The following is a 22215-nucleotide window of genomic DNA, read 5'->3' as shown; positions in this document are numbered from 1 at the left end:
GTCACCATATTGTAACATTATTATTGTCTAAGTTAATAAACTGTTTCCTTTTCCACATAAAGTATGTTTGTTTTCATAAATTTGTATTTTGTGTTCAACAGACTGAAAAAATTAAAGATTATACATACACTCTGTGGTTCAGAGATATTAACATGCTGCTTCTGCCTTCAACTTGGCAGATTCAATCCTGGTATTTGAAGGTGCCTTGTGTTGGTAGATTTATTGGCATGTGAAAGAACTCCTGTGGGACTAAATTCTGGCACCTCAACACCTCTGAAAACTTGTAGGATGCTAATTAATTTATTATTTAACCACCTATTCAATACAATAAAACTCTTATACAATTAGGAATTGATCATTGTTGCCTTATGAATGTGAGACATGTTTTGCCCTTCATAGAAGGCATTATCAGTCATTGTATCTCCTCAAGGTTAAATCAGGCACCTGTTTTAAAATTAAAGTATAGTATCTTCATTACGGAACCACACTGATATTTATTACTTGCAACCTCTGAAAACTGTAAAAGTAGTTAGTGGGACGCAAAGCCAATATCATTATTATTATTCACATGCTGCTTCTAATGTACCAGCCATGTATGTACATGTGTGAAAACAGTGCTTGATCTCTCATTGTGATTGTACTGTTGCAAGGTATCACCAATAACTTGTTACCATCAAGTCTTCCTTATTTTCAGTTACACCATGTGGTTTGGAAAAAATAAAATAAAAAATAACAATTAGACCTATCACAAGGTAAAGAAAGAGAAAAAAGTGGGTTCAAGGTATACTTAACTGTCATCATCTTGCACAGAGGCAGATCCAGAGAGGGGCTAAGGGAGCCTTTGGTGCCCCCTCCTCTAATTACATTTAAAAGCTAACATTTTAATTGAACTTTCAAGATTTTTGGGCTTGGGGTTTATGTCATCAATGGCAATGTTTTCTCTGTTTCTGCAAAAAGAACCTGATATCAGTGGGTCAAAAAAGACCAAATAAACAGCATTTTGTCCTGCTCATTGAGCAGAAAGACATAATAGCTTCATTGCGTTTCAGTAACTAATATTACATGTAAGGCATCTTGAACAAATAGATGAAGATCGAGAAAGTGAGACGTTAAGTAAAGCTGTTGCCTTAGGAGTGGCTTTGAGAAGAAGTGAATTTATCACTGGTTTGGAAACAGCTGCATTGTCTTGAATTGGCAACATAATAGGAGGATTGAATATAATGAGCTCTATGTGATGAAGACTTCTTTCCCAATAATAGACTATTGCTATAAATATTTGCCACCCAACCCATCATGACAGCCTCTGCAGAGAGAAGTTTCTCAGCCCTATGTAAGCTAAAAACTTACAATTACAATGGGAGAGAACTGGCTTAATGACCTTGAATTAGAAAACATACATAAGGAAAGGACAATAGATGTTGATGATCTCTTAAATAAAAAAAAACAAAGGCTGCATATTGCTGACTGGTCAAATGTTTATTTATGTGAACTGCTAATACGTAACTGTACTTTAAAAATGATTTAATGGAATTTTGTGGTGAAATAAATATCAATAAATTACCTTAATTAGCATTTACTATACTGTAACAATTTTCTTAAAATAGGAACTTGGGAAATTTGATCACTACGGATGTAAAATGTCCCAATTACTCGTTTTTGTTTTGTGGTGTGGTATTCATTTATTTAAGTTAGATCCTCCCTTTAGAGAATCCTGGGTCCGGCTCTGATCTTGCATAAAATACAAGCTCAATACACTGTTTGGAAAGATGACTGTAAAGTATCATTATTCGTGCAGATGTCTGGCTACTGCAAATCAAAGAAGCTATTATTAGACAGTCTATTAATGTAGCCATTGAAACAATGTCATATTCAATACTAAACTTATTTTATATAAGAACAGTAGGTCCTTAAATTATAGGCTACTGTCCGACTTCCTGGATTAATGGTCACCAAAAATCAGGGGCGTAGCCTGGTTGGGGGGGGGTGTGTGTGTTCTGGGGGTTAGAAATCCCACACGGACATTTTACACAAAAAAAAAAAAGAAGAAAAAAAAAGAAAATTAACAAACTGGCAATAAACAATAAACTAAATAAACATTCAGAGACATAATTGTAGAACCAAGAGATGTGTTGAATCCATTTTTCTAAGAAGCCTTGAAAGTTGGGTTTTAGATTGTAAACTGAACATACCATTTGCTGTGAAACTTTCGACCTTGATTGTATTGTTCTTGTTCTGTATTTTAATATAAGATTTTGAGGTGTACTGCAATCTGAATATCAACATAAGAGACGTGTATCAGTGTTCTTATAATGACAGGCCACGAATGTGTGCATTGATTGATACAAACTGCTGCAGCTATATTTTCATATTCTATGCAGATTTTAGGTGACTGGTGATAAAGCGAATAAATTTTACCAATGAAAAATTCCATGTGGTTAACTGCAGATAGATCATTAATTGCAGCAATTTTTACCAAGCTCAAATGATTGATTTTACTGTTGTTTGTGGAAATTTATGAAGTGATATATCTACTGCTAGGAATAAACTTTTGGGTTGTTTGATTTGTTGGTTATACTGTATATCATTTTGATCCAGAGATAGCCACGCACCTTCATTGTGTTCTAGCATAATTTTGTATAACCCCTCCGCCATCGGCTGATCCTGGCTATGCTGCTGCCAAAAATATATGGGTCATCTGTGTGTGAAGGAATATGTGTACAAAATTGAGAAGCAAATGAGATTGGTGTTTTAAAAGCAGTTGTAAAAACATACAGAGAGATGAGGAGTCATTTTAAAATGAGTTTCATTGTTTATGTACCATATCATGTTTATTGTTGCTCAATAAAATGTCACATGTTTTTGTATATCATTCTCATTATTTTATTACAAGTCTCAGTTACAACTAGAAAGTAATGTTAACATTTTCAAGCAAAAAGGCCTGGGTCAACAGAAAGGCTGATAAATAGAAACAATAGATTCAGTACTGATACTGATGATAAATAATTTTGAGTTTCATTTTCAAACTTACATTTTTGCATTCCAAAATATATTCCGTTCAAAAAGCTATGAATATTTATTTTTATGTTTGTAAATACAAAACATTTGAACATTTACTCCACTAATGTTTACTTTTCTTCTGTTGCATTAGGTATTATTATTCAGGATGAACAAACTGTCACACACCTAGAGCTGCTTTCTGGAGACACAAGTGTAGTCCTTCACCATTACCAAGAGTAGGAGAAGTCGAGTAACATCATCTCTTGTACCAGGTGATAACCTAGAAGAGAGGAAGGATTACTCCTTTACTATTTACTCAAAAGTTAATTTCCCCACCCCAATAACATTTGGTTAAGCTTATTATAAATGCTCAGGAATTAATTAATTAATCTATTTATTTATTTATTTATTTATGTATGTATTTATTTATTTATTTATTTATGTATTTATGTATTTATTTATTTATTTATTTATTCATTCATTCATTCATTCATTCATTCATTCATTCATTCATTTATTTATTTATTTATTTATTTATTTGGAAAACCAAGACAGCAAGAAGCCGAATTACAGAGTTCCGCAATGAAAAATGCAAACATAAAAAAAAAAAAATAAGTGGAAGAACAATGAGGAAAAATCATCTGATGATAAAAATAAAGGAAAAAATTAAAAACTAACAAAATAACTCTAGACACACAACAGTTAACAACAAAACATAAAGGCAAAAGAAACAACAAGGAAAATTAAAGATTGAAAGTAAAATGAAGAGAAGAACTTATAGCTAGTCACAGTAAGATAAATACAGATATAATACATAAGTAAACACAGTAAAATATAAATAAATAATACACTGTCTATACATGGGTCCAGTTCTAGTGAAGCTGAATAATTCAGTTGAGATTTTAACCAAGTTAAGCATTCAACCAATCAATAATTTTTGAGAACTAAAAAAAAAAAAAATCCTTATATGGAAACTGAAGTTACAGCTTTTAAGCCATCTAAATGAAAACTCTCACCTAAATTTGTGATACAGTATATCTACTGCTAGGAATATCATGGACTTACCTTTATTAAAATAATACTAGCAACTCTTGTCTTCAAAGTCACAATTTTTGTATCTCTACTGCATACAAACTCAGATACTTCAGATGCTGCTCTAGTTACATTGCTTAGATGCCTTGATTAAGGTAATTACTGTAATAATGTTATTACCGGGAGGATATTTTTATCTAATGCATGGATTTTCATGAAACTTTGTGGAAATGTCACCTACATAAAAGTAGAGATATATAAAATTAATAGTTTTTCCAATTATTTTTGAAATTTTTAACTCCATTTTTTCATGAAATTTAATTAACATGTTAATGTAAATTTGTAATTGGGTAGATAATACTTCTTTTAAAAGCACTATGTATCAATTTTTCTGTACATAATTTACATAAGGAGATATATCGTACCTACTAAAGTTCGTGTAATTTTGATATTCTAATATTTTGGACTTAAAAATCCTTACTACTTGAAAAAATTCTGCTATCAAAAATTCCATATGCAGGTTTCTTAATATAGCTGTGATACATATTGTGACCGTATGCTGTGTGTCAGCTGGTTGAATATGGGGCAGTATGTCATGAGTCATGAGTCTAGTTCTTTGTCAACCTCGCACGCGCTTGTCCTTGAGCAAGTCGGCGAGCTGTTTCCAACCTGAAAGGGGAGCTCTGGCTGGTTCGGAAAATAAAAACAGAAATAAAAGTCGAAGAGAGAAGAAAATAGCTAGAATATGTTCACGTGCAGTTGTACTGGTTAAAAGTAAAGGAAATATTTTTAATAGCATCGACAGCATGATGTGTGTAATTATGAAGGTGTATAAAAGTGAACTGACTGGACATTGTTAATGATGTCACGTGTGAATTGTAATAATTAGTAACTGAATTTATATTAATTTGAATGGTATACTGGCAGAAAGTAATGTGAATTTAGTTAAAGAAACTGATAAGAATTCGGTACTTGAACCAACTCGTACTTCCTACGATGAGTGGAGTACCATGTTACTTAAAGCGAGTCATACGCATGCACATTCTCACTTCTAACTGCTGCTCACTTCAGCTTATTTCGTCGCAGAACGTCAGTGGAGATACAGCCATTGCCAGGGATAGTGGACGCATTTCCAGCATTCAGCTCATACTTCAATTGTGCAAGCCTACGACTACAATTAGTGTTCAACCAACAGATGTCGAAAAGATAGAGATAAATAATTAAAGTACGTGTTTTTCTATAACAACTTGCAGGATTTTGTTCAGAATTTCGTGCCTGATACTACACACATTCCATCATGAATTTCTAAGTCAACGGATCAGCGCCAACAGCGGAGAAATGCAAGGATTTCAACCCAAGAATGTTCAGTTGAGGATGCCAGGAGCTCAACGTGAAGACTATAGTATAAGTTAAGTCGACTACGTCTTATTTATAGATCTGTTCTTTGTAGCACTTTATTTCTACTCTTATTCTTTTGGTGTGGTCTGGTAGTCTGTAATTGATTTCTTTTGCATGATATTTTATTGATTATTTCCTAATATGCGAGATAGGACTTGGAGTTTAAATCGTATACTTGTTCAGATTCCTGACCATGTGTTATCGGGTTCTGAAATGATAGATCTGTTGAAGTTATCCATGTGTTATCATAACCATCCTTTCTGATTTTATGAATTTCATTGTATTAGAGAGTTAGTCTGTGTCATAGGAATTTATTGAGGTAATATTTTCCCAATATTTTTCAATATTTCCGTGATTTTTGGACTTGCATTCGTGCTTTGTGGTAATTGTAGTATGTCATCAGGATATCAATTCTGGATTGAGATTATGGATTTATTAGGAGTACATGAGAAGTGATATATGATTCTTAATGGTTATTTAGTCATCGAGACGAATTTAATGGGAGTAAGACTTGTTTCTGGATGATAACATGTTCTTAGATAATTTTCTGACTACACATTGTGCGATATGTGGTTGTGATAAATATTAGTCATCATTATAATGTTGTTATTGTACGTGGAATTTATGTGGAATTAGTACATGTGATACGAGTCTTATGCTAGCGAATTGTCACGTGTTAGCGCGACAATATTTTTATACATAATGTTGATCATGGTAGGAAATAGATAATGATTATACGAGGTGTAGTCACTTTGATAAAGTCTTCCAGTGATGATAATAATAAGTATATGTCGATTGATGTACTCCAGAATTCTGTCTTAATATTTAGGAATAAGCTTATTCTGATATAACTCATGGAAGTCATTAATTTAAAGTTTCTAATGTATGTGTGAATCTTATTGAAGGGCATTAAACTCGGAAAATAAATTCTCAAAGAAATATTCTGATAAGATTATAGCTCAATACCAGGCAAGCTCACTTTTTATCACCAGAATTCGTACTCACATGAAGACTTCACTTTTTTTTTTTTTTTTTGCTTTACGTCGCACCGACACAGATAGGTCTTATGGCGACAATGGGATAGGGAAGGCCTAGGGTTTGGAAGAAAGCGGCCATGGCCTTAATTAAGGTACAACCCCAGCATTTGCCTGGTGTGAAAATGGGAAACCACAGAAAACCATCTTCAGGGCTGCTTCACATTTTCAATGACACTTCTAAATGGACCTAATGGAGAGTGACGATGTTAATTTGTACATGAACGCGACATGTAGATATTGTAAATACAGTTGAACCTGACTTATACGTATATCAAAGGGAAGAGAAACATCCACTTGTAACTGAGATTTACTTAGAAATCAGACTTACACAATACACCACATATTTACTGAAAAACCAATGAAATAGACCTACATGTGTAAATTCTTGCAAATAATAAATACATTTACTGAAAAACCAATGGAATAGACCTGCATGGGTAAATCCTTGCAAATAATAAATACATTAAGACAGAAAATATTATTTTGAACTTGGTCCAGCCTTAAAGAAATCAGATAGTTTGGCTTGTTTCACTTTTATTGCATTAAGAGTATAAACCTCCTTTTGCAAACTTAGTAAGAAATTCAAAGCATTTTCACTACAACTTTTCGCACTGATGTAACGCCTACACACATCGATTGCATTTAACACTTCACTCATTTGAGGTGTTTCAAGATTCAAGTCGTTATCTCCATCTCCATCACTGTCTCTATCGCTTGTAGCTGGTCGATCACCACCGCGTTGTTGGCATAGATCAGTAATAATGTCTTCATCCGGTAGTTCTCCACACAGCCAGATTATCATCGAAATGCACAAAAGTATCGAATTCTACACCCTCCGGTAGCGTTAGCTCATTGCCAGACAAAACTTCATCCCCATAATCATCATTGGAGGCCAAGACACCAGCTTTGCGGAAACAGTTGCTGATTGTGGAGGATGACACCTGCTTCCAGGCAGCCGAAATTAAGTCCATAGCTTGTAGCAAATTAATGGAGAGAGGTTCATTTCCTGCATCACTCAGTGTTATCAAATGTTGAACCAGCATTTTTCTATAATGCACTTTGAAATTTGCAATGATGCCCAAATCAAGCGGTTGTAGAACACTGGTACAGTTAGGAGGGAAAAATTCCACTCGGACATTCTCCAGAATGATTTGAGGTGGATGTGCTGCACATCGATCCATAAGAAGAAGGATCTTCTTCTGTTTCTTTTTCATTTTAATGTCCAGTTTTTTCAACCACTGTTCCATTAGAAGCATAGTCATCCAAGAATTTCTGTTGGATTCATATTCCGTAGGTTTTGTTTTCGCACCCTTAAAACACCTCGGATTCTTCGATTTTCCTATCACAAGTGGAGGAATTTTATCAGATCCATGTGCATTGGTGGCAAGAAGTACTGTTACACGAATTTTACTTTTCTTCCCTCCATGGCATGGAGTCATCTTTTTCCGCTGTTTTACTGGGAAGGAGATTGTAGAATAGGCCGGTCTCATCACAATTGTAGATGTTTGGAGGCTGATAATCGCTTACGATACCTGGCAGAACCTCTTCTTTCCAGTGTTGCACCGCTATGTCGTCCACAGCTTTTGAGTCACCGCAAATTGTTCTCCCTGTGATTCCATGACGATCTTTAAATCCTTGCAATCATCCTGATGAAGCCTTGAAATCAGCAGTGATACTCATCTTTTTAGCTAAATCTATCGCCTTTGCCTTCAGCATGTCGCCACTAATTGGTAGAGCTGCAGCCCGCTTTTGCTGGAACCATGTGAAAAGTGCTTTCTCCAAATCTACATACCTTCCTTCTTGCTGACGACTGTGCTTTGCTGATTTTGAACCCAGTTTTAAGAACTCATCCAAAATAGCGTTTCTTTTACTGATGACTGTACATAGCATTGTATAAGCAATCCCTCAGTCTGAAGCAATTTCACTTTGTGTTTTGTGTGGATTAGCGTCCACTTCTCGTATAAATTTTACTTTTTCATCTAGGGTATAACGTTTCCTTTTTCTGTTCTCCATGGCTAATCAAAAGCAACTGAGTGACAAAACTACTGTTCAACAGTAAACACCACCTACCGGCACCGTTGACATTTTACTTCTCTGTTGTTGTTCCCACGAAAGAAATTCTCATATTCAAACAAATTTACTGTATTTTCTTTTGTTTCTGCACCAAAACCGCTCACTTTCCTTGTAATATAACTTAATCTTTGGAGGCATTGTGATTGTCAAAAATGACGAAGGTAGAGGAGGAGCGAGACAGAGAGCGAAGAGGACTCGATCGGTTGGCCTTTGTTAAGCCGCCAATAAGTAAGTGTCAATCATGTCACTCGGCAAAACTCTTTGTGATCTGTTTCAACACCGAAACGGGACCGCTCTTCGCCGACAAAGTGGAAACTTCGTAAATACAGTAGTTTTAAAAAAAAAAGCACGTGCTCATTACAATTACGCAAAACTCAGATATATTTCACTGACACTTAATAAGTATAACAGTGAATTACGTATAAACGGATTACGTATAAATAAGGTTTAAATAACAGCCTTTAAATTACATTTTCCTGGGACCTAAAGGAAATTACGTACAAGTACAAATTACGCAGAATAGAGTTACGTATAAAGCAGGTTCGAATGTATTTCTTCTTTAGAAATTTTCCTTTAGTTAGTTTGTAGAATTAGTAAGATTTTCTAGTGATAAGATATTTCTTGTGCATTTCAGATGTGATGTGTGACACTTTAGTGGCATTTAATTTAAAATGTTTGATTGCATTCCTACGTCGATGAATTATTTTGATTTAATGATTTTTTGAGGAGTAATAATTTCAGTTTCTTAAGGATAACCACGTAATAGTAATGTTAGATTTTAGTTCTCACGAGGAGATAAGTGGGAAAGACTTTGAGCAGATATACTTGACGTCTCAAATTAATTTGTACGTAACATAAAGCACATTCAAGATACATTTAATGTTAATAAATATTTAACGAACATAGTTTCACTAACATTTTGATATGAGAAGAAGTGAACTTGTAAATTTTGAATTTTTTAAAATGCAAAATTTAATGTGTTTTCCAGATTGTTCGAGGAATTTGATACACCACCCTCAATTTTCAAGATTCCAAAATTTTCAAATTATTAAATTATATGAGTAACTAATGAAATATGTAAAATTCTGAAAATAACTGTTAGAATTGTAGCTCAAAAATAAGTCACGTGTACCACCCCATTTGTTAGAATTATTAATATGTCACGTTAAGAATCAGCAGTAATTTAACATAACGTAGCGATCATTTCCCATAATCATAGATATCAGGACGGCAAAGTTTATTTTATTTTGAATAAATTATGTATAATATTGATTGAACATCAAATATTCTTATTCTGACCCTCATGTTAAATCCTGCCACTTGTAATTATTCAGTCAGTGATCTTGCTGAACTGAGCACCTCTGGGGTGTCTCTTGTTCACTGGCTAGACTTACTATAGTTACGGGTACAATATACCATACAAATTTTGTTACATTTGGCAGAATATTATGGGAGAAAAATGGGATTTAAAGGTAAAATACAATTGGCAAACAAAGCATTATTACAGTGATAAATTGTTTGAATTCAGTGGAATAACTTCGTGAAAAGAAAATAACTCAATCCTTTCAATTTCAGTCATTAAAAAAATGTCACCAAAATGACCAAATATCAATTTTTATCTCCAGAGTATTGCCTTAACGTGTTTTGGCTATGGATCCAGGCTCTACATTCGAGAGATGTGTGGGCTCGAAACCCACCGTCGACTGTCCTAAGAATACTTTTCTACGGTGTCTCATTTTTTACTTCCAAACAAATGTTGGGACAGTTCCCATGAATAGGCAACGGCTGATTCCTTCTACCTCTTTCCCCAATTTCATTCACTATTATTCATTTCATCTTCATTAGCTCCTCAACCAAGGTTGGCAATGAAAGGGCTTCCAGCCATACAAACCTGCCATATACAATTTCATCTCACGTCATCCCCCACACCATATCAAGAAACAGGACTAGGGCATGGGCGTTCATATGTACACACATACATACTGTAATAATGTTATTGGTTTTATGTACTACTAACTACTTTTACAGTTTTCAGGAAAATTGAGGTGCTGGAATTTTGTCCCACAGGAGTTCTTTACATGCTGGTAATTCTACCAACACTTTCCAATGCTTAGAAAATCTACCAACGCTTAGCACCTTCAAGTACTATTAGACTCAGCCGGACTAAGCTCGATAGCTGCAGTCGCTTAATTGCGGCCAGTATCCAGTATTTGGGAGATAGTGGGTTCGAACCCCACTGTTGGCAGCCCTAAAGATGGTTTTCCGTGGTTTCCCATTTTCACACCAGGCAAATGCTGGGGCTGTACCTAATTAAGGCCACGGCTGCTTCCTTCCCACTCCTAGCTCATTCCTGTCCCATCATCGCCATAAGACCTGTCTGTGTTGGTGCGACGTAAAGCAATTTGAAAAAGAAAAGACTCGGCCGGAATCAGTTCCACCGCCATCTTGGAACTCTACAGTCTGAGCCATTCGCAGTAAAATGTGCCTTGGTAAGAAGTAGGTGACATTGTCTTTCAAATGATGATGATGATGATGATGATGATGTCTGTTAGGTCATCAGCCCAGAGGCTGGTTTGATCCTCAAATAGCACCATCAATGGTTATGTAGTCTACCCCACCTGCGTCCAAGTCAAAGTGTAGATAATCCCGGTAGCATCTCAGGGAAACATTTATTTCATCACTATTCTACTCAGTCACCGTAGGTACCGAGAAAGTTCACCTTCACGTCTTCTAAGCATCGCTCAATAAACCAATTATGTTGGTGGATGTCTCCATTCGACATTCAGTATGAATAATTCTTAACGCAAATGAATATGTGACCTTAACTCTACATATCTTATCCTATTTTTCAAAAATAATAAATCCAACTTATCATTATACTAATTTATTACCATGCTAATCTGAAGAAGAATAAAAATAAATTCTGTTAGCATGAGAAAAGAACAATGTGCTTCTATATAAAATCAAACATATTTTACATTTCTGTCTGGCAATGAATCATAATTGAAATAGGATTTCCATTTGGATATTAACTCATCCATTCCATACTGAACCTTATAATATTGGATTATTTAACACCACCTTGTAACATCTAAATCACAATTCAACTCTTCTGTCAAAAAAAATTAAGTCTAATGAAGTGAAATAACGTGCTCTACTCAAAATATAATTCATGTAAATTAGTTGGTTTTCATCTAACTTCATTCATATTTAATATTCTTGACGTCCCTATACAAGACCTTCATCCTTATTCTCTTTATTATTTGGGAAATTTCATAATTGGTTTCTTATGACTTTGATTTATTTGTGAGATGTGAGATATTTGATAAATTTCCTTAATATGGCTAAAGATTGTTGCCATACCTTCAAAAATATTGTTAGAAATGAAGTATTAATCTATTTCTGCTATGTTAAAACTCATCTGTAATATTAGCAAACATACATAAGCTAAATATACCTTTCATTAATCATCTACTAGTATAGTACACAAAAGGATGTGCCACACATTCACATATTATTCTGCCATCAATCATTGTCTAACTTCATTTCTTATTCCACTGTGCCAATCATTTGAATTAGCTCAATATCTCAATCTGCAGTTTGCTTGGGAAAGAAAGATCCTAAATATGTCAATTTCTCTTGTCATATGTCCTTATATCTTCACCATTATGCATGCAGAGGCTAACTATTCATAGTACGGTATGTCACTATGTGTCTTCATTTGGCATAAAATCAGCTGGTCTTTTGCTAATACACTCTTCTCAACATGAACCTAACCCTATAATATCCATTCAATACGATCCTCTTTCAATATGTATCATACAACTTCGTAACATCTTCTTTTCACATATAACCACTCGAGAAATGGACGAACTACAGATGAATCAAGACAAAACGGAGCTAGTAATTTTCAGGAAAGCAGGAAGACTAGCCTCGAACATGAAATCTTCTGCAAAGGTTTACCGCTTAAAAAGAACATGTACAGATATTTAGGAATCACAATACAGATGACTGCAAAATCTTTCTCAGTACACCTCAGTGAAAGACTGGTAGTGTCAGTTAAAGCAATTAATGAAATTAAAAATCTACAGCTTCGCTCCCTGGAAACTGCCTTGAAGTTGTTCGATACTAAAATACAGTGAAACTCTTAAGAAGTTTTTCAAGAGACTGCAAAAAAAACCCTTCTTAAACAGGAAACTTTTTAAAAGGGGTAATGCCCAAAAACTTATTCTGTACTTTGAAATACATGTGAAACACACAGCCAACAGATTTCCTTGTTTGTGAACAATACCGAAATAGGCCAATATGTAAGAGCTGCTAACAGAAAGCCACAATATAAAAATTCGATTATTATGACAATATTTTTAGAGATAAAGTAAAATAATTGAACATACTGTATTATAAATATATTTGATAAGAGAAGGGAACATATTATATAAAAATGTTGCAAGGTTTGCTTATTTTAGCAGGCGGAACCATTTCTTTCCACGCTTCCCTTTCCTTGGCACTTACACTCTCTCCTTCGCCACAAATTGTTTTGTAAACAATGCCGGCTTGATTTTTAAAGCGGTCCAGCCACCCGTTCGACGCAGTAAAAGGTACCCTTAATTTGCATGCGGCTCTCTCCTGCACAACAGTCCCACTGAAATGTATGTTTAAACTTCGCTGCTGTTTAAACCATATTAGCAGAGCTTGTTCTCTTTCATCGTACTTTTCAGATTTAACTTCCTTACAATTTGCTGAAGTATTCCCTGCAGAAGCAAAGATCTCTTCTTTCTTCGCTATAATGCCGTTCAAAGTAGACGGCACCATCCTCAGCTCCTTTGCCAAAGCAACACAGGAAAGTGTAGATGACTCCACTTTCCTTATAATCTCCACTTTGTCTTTTATTGTTAGTGCTTTTCGTTTGATCTCTTTCCTCTGAGTTCCGCTCATTTACACTTAAAACGTTTGTACGTTGATATTACAAGTACAACCAACTTCACCGACTCCTATTCATACTAATTACGACACTACACTATGCTTGGCAATCTGTAGCTTAGGGTTAAAAGATGCAAAGACAAGACGTGTACTACAGTTTGTTAGCATGTGCTTTCTATATTCCTCACACCCCCGACACCTGCTTCAAGGATAACGGCAGCAAATGGGAAATCTGGCAACTTATTCTTGGAGATTCTTACAATACAATATACAATCAATACTGATCTGCATTTAGGGCAGTCGCCCAGGTGGCAGATTCCCTATCTGTTGCTTTCCTAGCCTTTTCCTAAATGATTTCAAAGAAATTGGAAATTTATTGAACATCTCCCTTGGTAAGTTATTCCAATCCCTAACTCCCCTTCCTATAAATGAATATTTGCCCCAGTTTGTCCTCTTGAATTCCAACTTTATCTTCATATTGTGATCTTTCCTACTTTTATAGACGCCATTCAAACCTATTCGTCTACTAATGTCATTCCACGCCATCTCTCCGCTGACAGCTCGGAACATACCACTTAGTCGAGCAGCTCGTCTTCTTTCTCTCAATTCTTCCCAACCCAAACATTGCAACATTTTTGTAACGCTACTCTTTTGTCGGAAATCACCCAGAACAAATCGAGCTGCTTTTCTTTGGATTTTTTCCAGTTCTTGAATCAGGTAATCCTGGTGAGGGTCCCATACACTGGAACCATACTCTAGTTGGGGTCTTACCAGAGACTTATATGCACTCTCCTTTACATCCTTACTACAACCCCTAAACACCCTCATAACCATGTGCAGAGATCGGTACCCTTTATTTACAATCCCATTTATGTGATTACCCCAGTGAAGATCTTTCCTTATATTAACACCTAGATACTTACAATGATCCCCGAAAGGAACTTTCACCCCATCAACGCAGTAATTAAAACTGAGAGGACTTTTCCTATTTGTAATACTCACAACCTGACTTTTAGCCCCGTTTATCAACATACCATTGTCTGCTGTCCATCTCACAATATTTTCGAGGTCACGTTGCAGTTGCTCACAATCTTGTAACTTATTTATCACTCTATAGAGAATAACATCATCCGCAAAAAGCCTTACATCCGATTCCACTCCTTTACTCATATCATTTATATATATAAGAAAACATAAAGGTCCGATAACACTGCCCTGAGGAACTCCCCTCTCAACTATTACAGGGTCAGACAAAGCTTCACCTACTCTAACTCTCTGAGATCTATTTTCTAGAAATATAGCAACCCATTCAGTCACTCTTTTGTCTAGTCCAATTGCACTCATTTTTGCCAGTAGTCTCCCATGATCCACCCTATCAAATGCTTTAGACATGTCAATCGCGATACAGTCCATTTGACCTCCAGAATCCAAGATATCTGCTATATCTTGCTGGAATCCTACAAGTTGAGCTTCAGTGGAATAACCTTTCCTAAAACCGAATTGCCTTCTATCGAACCAGTTATTAATTTCACAAACATGTCTAATATAATCAGAAAGAATGCCTTCCCAAAGCTTACATACAATGCATGTCAAACTTACTGGCCTGTAATTTTCAGCTTTATGTCTATCACCCTTTCCTTTATACACAGGGGCTACTATAGCAACTCTCCATTCATCTGGTATAGCTCCTTCGGCCAAACAATAATCAAATAAGTACTTCAGATATGGTACTATATCCCAACCCATTGTCTTTAGTATATCCCCAGAAATCTGATCAATTCCAGCCGCTTTTCTAGTTTTCAACTTTTGTATCTTATTGTAAATGTCATTGTTATCATATGTAAATTTTATTACTTCTTTGGCCTTAGTCTCTTCCTCTATCTCAACATTATCCTTGTAACCAACAATCTTTACATACTGCTGACTGAATACTTCTGCCTTTTGAAGATCCTGACATACACACTCCCCTTGTTCATTAATTATTCCTGGAATGTCCTTCTTGGAACCTGTTTCTGCCTTAAAATACCTATACATACCCTTCCATTTTTCACTAAAATTTGTATGACTGCCAATTATGCTTGCCATCATGTTATCCTTAGCTGCCTTCTTTGCTAGATTCAATTTTCTAGTAAGTTCCTTCAATTTCTCCTTACTTCCACAGCCATTTCTAACTCTATTTCTTTCCAGTCTGCACCTCCTTCTTAGTCTCTTTATTTCTCTATTATAATAAGGTGGGTCTTTACCATTCCTTACCACCCTTAAAGGTACAAACCTGTTTTCGCATTCCTCAACAATTTCTTTAAACCCATCCCAGAGTCTGTTTACATTTTTATTTACCGTTTTCCACCAATCATAGTTACTTTTTAGAAACTGCCTCATACCTGCTTTATCAGCCATATGGTACTGCCTAACAGTCCTACTTTTAAGACCTTCCTTTCTATCACATTTATTTTTAACTACCACAAAAACAGCTTCATGATCACTAATACCATCTATTACTTCAGTTTCCCTATAGAGCTCATCTGGTTTTATCAGCACCACATCCAAAATATTTTTCCCTCTGGTTGGTTCCATCACTTTCTGAATCAGCTGTCCTTCCCATATTAACTTATTTGCCATTTGTTGGTCATGCTTCCTGTCGTTTGCATTTCCTTCCCAATTGACATCTGGCAAATTCAGATCTCCTGCTACAATCACATTTCTTTCCATGTCGTTTCCCACATAGCTGACTATCCTATCAAATAATTCCGAATCCGCATCAGTGCTACCCTTTCCCGATCTGTACACTCCAATTATATCAAGTTGCCTATTATCTTTAGAAATGAGCCTTACACCTAGAATTTCATGTGTCTCATCTTTAACTAGGCCTAAATCGCCCCTGCATTCCTACTGGTTGTCACGGCAACAGGCGTAGTTTCTGGCTGTTTCACAAGTACCGCATGGCCAAGCTAGTATTGAGTTTATTTTCCCGCTTCAATCCTCTTCATGCTATAGGTAATGAAGAAAAGAAACACAGGTTCGAAGTTGCAGAAATGAGTGCATGGAAAAGTATCTGGGGTATTACGTGGGAGTGATAAAGGCACAGTAGCAACTCTAGCACATCTAAACGTAAACAGTTTCTTTCCCCGCGAGAATTTTATTTCATGTCTCCTCATCCTTCTGCTATGTTCTCATAATGCGATGTAATAATTACGAGTGACACGATAATACAATGTTGAGCCTGTATAAAGGTAAAATTAAAAATAACTTTCAATTTTATGCCAACACGTGGTATTGCAATGCTTCTGTGTGCCTCCCACCAACACCCAGTTGGCTATCAACATTCGTTCAACTTCGTAAATGATCGGGATCTTTCGGCCAGCTGTTTGGCGGCATGTGTATCAGCTGGCTGCTGGCAAGTTGGCTGTTTCCTGCATAGAGTTGGGAAAGTTGTTTTTGTTCACCTCACTAAAAATGGACACGGAAAATCTTATCAGTTTAGTTCAAAAATGTAATTTCCTCTACGGCAAGACCCATAAGTATTATTGCAACAACAACGTAAGAGAGAATGCCTGGAAGGAAATAAGCAAGGGAATGAAAAATCAAACAGGTTAGAATATTCAATTTTGTGGTAGATTAACAGTAACGTTGTGGAGAAATACACTTCACGGTTTTTAATTAATGTTTAGGCCACCTCGATTAATGACTTCACCCTGTCACGGCCCGCAAATTACTGCATTAAAGTTTTATCAAACCATCCATTGCGTGCTTTATGTTTCCCACGTAGAATCCCATTCGATTCTATTCCGCTAGATGGAACGGTGGAGTGGAAATTTCGACTGATGGGTTCGATTCAATTCCACAAGTTGAGAGTGAGCATCTTGTGTCCGTGTTGTCATAGCGTGACGACGTATGTGGCCTTGGCAAGCCCGCACAGGTTCCGTGACACCAGAGACACACCATGAGTGCGCGAACGGTCTAACACAGGATGCAACTTGCGCGGAGATGGAGGGTTCTAACCATGGGCTGCTTTGAGGAGACGTTTTCTATCTCAAGGGGCTCTAAAATCTGAACTGTTTAACTGGGAAATATATTTACAGCAGAACACTTTAAATGGGAAAAATATACATATATCTTAATGCAACTGATCAAGGGATCAAGAATATCACACTTCTTAAGCGGGAAAACTTCTTAACATACGGAATAGAGATCATCTGGGAACACTGAACTGCAAAATAACTGGAAGATATAGAGGCTCTAAAAGCCAGATTCTTGAAAAGAACTATGGGCTTATCAAAATACATGCTGTCTCGACTAGTTTATGTTATGGCAAAATAAACATTTTTGTTGGAAGATCTAACTTTAAGCCACTTGTTTCCAAAGACACCTGCAGTGAAGACTGCTCTGCAGAACAGACAAGGAAGATCAAATATGGGAAGACTTCTATACAACAGAAGCAGTGCTTACTACCAAATGGAGACAATCAAACCAGAAATTATGACATGTGGTGACTAGGATGGCGGTGCACGGGTTTCATACCAAATTGTGCATAAATAAGAAGTATCACATCCCCAGCAGTGATTGTGTGTGTGAACTTTGTAATGAACACTGTGAATGCTACCACATTCTAAGTTGTAAATTACGATCAAAAAGTATCTGTGAATATTCAAGTTTGTAATGCAAAATGTTTGTGCACTTAATAAAATAAATAAAACATAAACATTTAAATCTCAACATCCCTACTACTACAATTCAAATCTATATCTTCTTAGCCATCATTCTTCCCATTTTATTATTCCTCCTTATAACATCTCATTTATAATGATAATATTCTTCCTCGACGATATTACTTCTGCAATATAATTCAAGTAAGATCCATCTCTTCCTTTAATTCGTATAGGTGTGGTCATGTTAGTCAATATAATTGCCTCTTACAGCTCATCTGTGTCTTATAAGACATACATTCTTCCCAATGTTTCCAGAATCATAACTAAATAGCTTTTACAAGCAGATTGGTATGATTTATCGATACTCACTAAAAACAGCAACGTAACCATATCACTTCATATGTAGGTATACATTTCAATTAAAATAATATTCATGGTTTCTATGACTAAGATCTGTCGCTGATGGTTAGAATTTGGCACATAGAATAAATCTGAACTAAATATTTCATTGAAGGACATTATTGCTATTTAATGATATAAATACCTTCAAACAAGAAACTTGTCTCATATCTCGTCACTTCTCTGGGAACTGCCGTCTTCTCCTTGGATGTTACACGTGCTCCATGTGGCCAGTTACTGCCTCTCCAGATGTCATCTCTGGTCCCAATGCATTGCTGCTGCTCTGTTTCGTTATGGCATCCTAGGTAATCTTCTCCCTCAGCTTAAGCGGATTCCATGATGTCATATTCATTTAGCCTCTTAATATATTATTGTTTCTAAGTAAAATTGCATCTCTATTATTATGTAGATAGGTTTCTTGTTATTCTTCTCAGGCTAATTATGGATTCCAATTGCCAATTTAATCACACTTCAGTGTACTATACTGCCTGAAGTACGGAGTCCTGACTTCTCACCTGTTCTCTGCACCGGTCTCAATATCACTTTTCGCTGGTATTTAATTTTGTATCTCGATTGATGTTCTCTGCTATATAGCTCACAATTTTTACTTCAATCTTCTATTTAAATTACTCTTTCATTCCGTAACAACTACAGATTCCGTCTTCTTTCTTCTCTGATGTCTTACTTGATGCAATCCTTTTTTTTCTTCCAGTAAAGAATGAATTAGATTTCAATTATTTTGTAAAACAATATCTGTTCCATCTCAATGTTCTTATACATACAATTGAATCAATGCAGACCAGCACTTGGTTGGCTTCACATTCTTGAGGAGAGGAGGTACTGTTCGGCAAGGTTTGGTTATTGGTGGTGGGGAGGAAGGGGTGTTGGGGTTGAAGGCGGAAAGGAGGTCTTGAGTGGATTCACTTTAAATTGATTATTATTTTACGCTTTGACTGACTGCGTGCTGTGTTGTTAGTTTAGCGTGGCTTGGTGTAGCTCAGACATCATCACATAGTTGCTCTAGGGAGCTGGTGTTACTTGCTCCGCTTGGGACAGGTGTTGGTCATGTGACAAGAGAGCAGTGGACAGGCGGGTTGCATACCGTGGTCACACTGTACTTGCCGTTCGGAAATGTTACCATATGAACAACAGCTTTTATAATAATAATAATTTGCAGCATGGGTCATATGAGAAGAACAGGACACAGATTATGGAGTATAACAGGACAAGAAAATTATTCACTGACAAAGGAAATATAGAGCAGTGTGCAATATTTCCTGAAAAAATACATTTTCACGATAAATTGAAACTTTTGGACACGTACATTTATCGAAAGAAAATACAGTTTATGTGATTTGTACATATTCTTTGTATTCTCATTAACATACATTTCAGTATTTGTATGGCATTTATGACTATGACAACAAATGAAACACACAAACTGGTGTATTCCTCCTTCATGGGACCTTTTGGCTCGTTTAGATAGTATTGTATCAATGTTTGGTACTATCGCTTGCGTACTGATAAGTCGCAAAACACATTTCAAGTTTTCATCGGTGAGCCTAATTCTGTGTCTAGATTTACAGATCTTCATTAATGAAAACTTATGTTCACATAAATAAGTTGATCCAAATATACTTACAATATGAGCATTAAATGTGAGCACTCTATGAAATCTCTCCCGTGGAAAACTAACATAAAATTCAGTCAAACTATTTGTGTTTGTATGTGCATGTTTCATTAGAGTATCGCACTGTAAGTCAATCAGTTCTAGCTGCAGTTCTGGTCTAACAGTTTGCACATCCACTGAGAAGGGCGTAGTGAACACCTGCAGATGCTGTTCTAATGCCTGAATGTCATGAAACCTATTCTCATAGTGACATTAAAACCTCTTTATATTCTTCTAATGTTTTTTAATGATTCCATATTTGATTACATATTCCACATTTTCTTGAATTATCAAATACTCCTTTTCCCAAGAAGGTTTGAAACTTGTTGGCATCGATGGCCTACGCTGTGCTGAAATCTCTTCCATAGTAAATACAACATTAACCAACTAGATTTGAACGTCGTGTGGTGTGAGGATAAAGACGGAAACACACTAGTGTCACCTCTCATGAGTTCATGTGTATCGTTTCGCAGTCTAACCTGTTCAGAAAAATGTGCTATACCTTTTGCGCCATTGGCCTGCAGTACGTACTACGTCACACACTTCCCCTACTTATTCCCTTACTTGCTCACTAAGCTGCTCTCGTTCCTCGAGAGCAGGGAGCAAACTGGCTCCAAAGGCATTTCACTCTCGATTGACGATGCCTTGTGTAGCTGATTCGTAATAATTTCTTTGTGTTGCATGTTCGAAGCTAGGGCGGAATATTAATTGAGAGGAATTTTGTATGGAATGAACAATGGCTGCTGAAAACATTGATTATGAATGCGAAAGTGAGTGAGTATTGTGATAAAACATTTTCGGCAAAGAGAAATCTCGCGTCACATGTCCAAAATATTCATGATACTGACCCTTTGAGTGGAGAAAATATCCCAACGTTGTATTTGTTGTAAGTTTGTGGTAACCAGCTCTGCTAAATCCTCTCTTGATTGCTACTTGAAGGTTATTCATGGAGGGGGTTGAACAACTGCAAAAGTTTGGGAACCACTAAATTAGACCAATGAGGTAATTCATGTATTCTTAAGACAGTTGTCAAGGCAGTATTATTTGTTATAATTATCACTATATAATGTATTCAACATTGAAGAATCACAATATGACATAATGCCAGTAACCAAAAATTGTCTCCAAATATTTAATTTTCCTTTGAAAGAAATTTGGAACCATTATCAATATTAATTTTTCACGAGTTCTTAAAAATATATTTGAACAAATTGTGTTTCATCATCTAATCAGATGATAAAATGTAATAAAATATTTCCTAATGTGGAGACATGTAAAACAAGTTACAATGTGCCTTATACGCAGTACAGTACAGTTAGCCTACCGTACTTCATTATGTCATTATTTATATTATTGTAGAGCATACCTTTAAAATATTTTCAGTGCTTCAGTTTACTTTTTGCTTATCAGTATTATTTTCTTTGTATTATAGGCTAGTGTACCAAAGGACTTTTTTGTGGTTTAACAACTAGTAGTCTGATAATAGATGTTGATTCCCATAGGGGAACTGGGAGTCTTGCGCTGTGTTTGGATCTCATTTGTAATCAGTCTACTTTTGAGTCTGTAGGCTGTGGATGGTCGGTCATATGTGTATAGTATAGTGTTCTACTTTTAATGCTTACTTTTAAATGGTGGTGTTTTGAATTAAAACAGTTTTTTGTTAATGGAAATGTTGGGTAAGTTTTTGTAGAGGTCAATATAGAAGCAGTTAGCTTGCGAAGTTGACTATGAGCTTTTAAGTTGTGGTGCATAATATTTACATTTTTTAAAAGTTAAGAACAGCTAATTTTGAGTTCATGTTGATAATTTTTATTTTTTATTGTTATTTGTACATATAGTTAATTAGAAGAAGGTGCGCGTAAGTCGAGCATAGTACTGTCGCCAGTTACTCTTCTCAGAGTTTACAGTTTTTTCTGGCTAATAGCTCAGTGCTGATAAATAGATTTTGTGATCACTAACAGAATAATAAGTTTCTGACAATAACCTTAACAAGTGCACATATTAAATAGAGAAAAAAACTGTACAACTGGTCACTGATTAACTT

General features: G+C 35.8%; 1 protein-coding gene across 3 annotated transcripts in view; it reads right to left on the bottom strand.

The window, feature by feature from the left end:
- Positions 1-2840: 2840 nt before the first annotated feature.
- The window catches only part of LOC136874653 (toll-like receptor 6), an 82984-nt gene continuing 63609 nt past the window's right edge, over positions 2841-22215 (bottom strand). For 2 of the 3 annotated variants that reach the window (XR_011018299.1, XM_068227735.1), the window contains one exon: positions 2841-3277. The gene's annotated coding sequence lies outside the window, so the exon portion shown is untranslated. Of the gene's footprint in view, positions 3278-21019; positions 21136-22215 lie in introns of all 3 variants that reach the window. The other variant, XR_011018298.1, reaches the window with a different exon arrangement.

Source organism: Anabrus simplex, chromosome 5 (assembly GCF_040414725.1).
Source record: "Anabrus simplex isolate iqAnaSimp1 chromosome 5, ASM4041472v1, whole genome shotgun sequence".
NCBI classification, from domain to species: Eukaryota; Metazoa; Arthropoda; class Insecta; order Orthoptera; family Tettigoniidae; genus Anabrus; species Anabrus simplex.
This window is presented reverse-complemented; position numbering and strand designations above follow the sequence as displayed.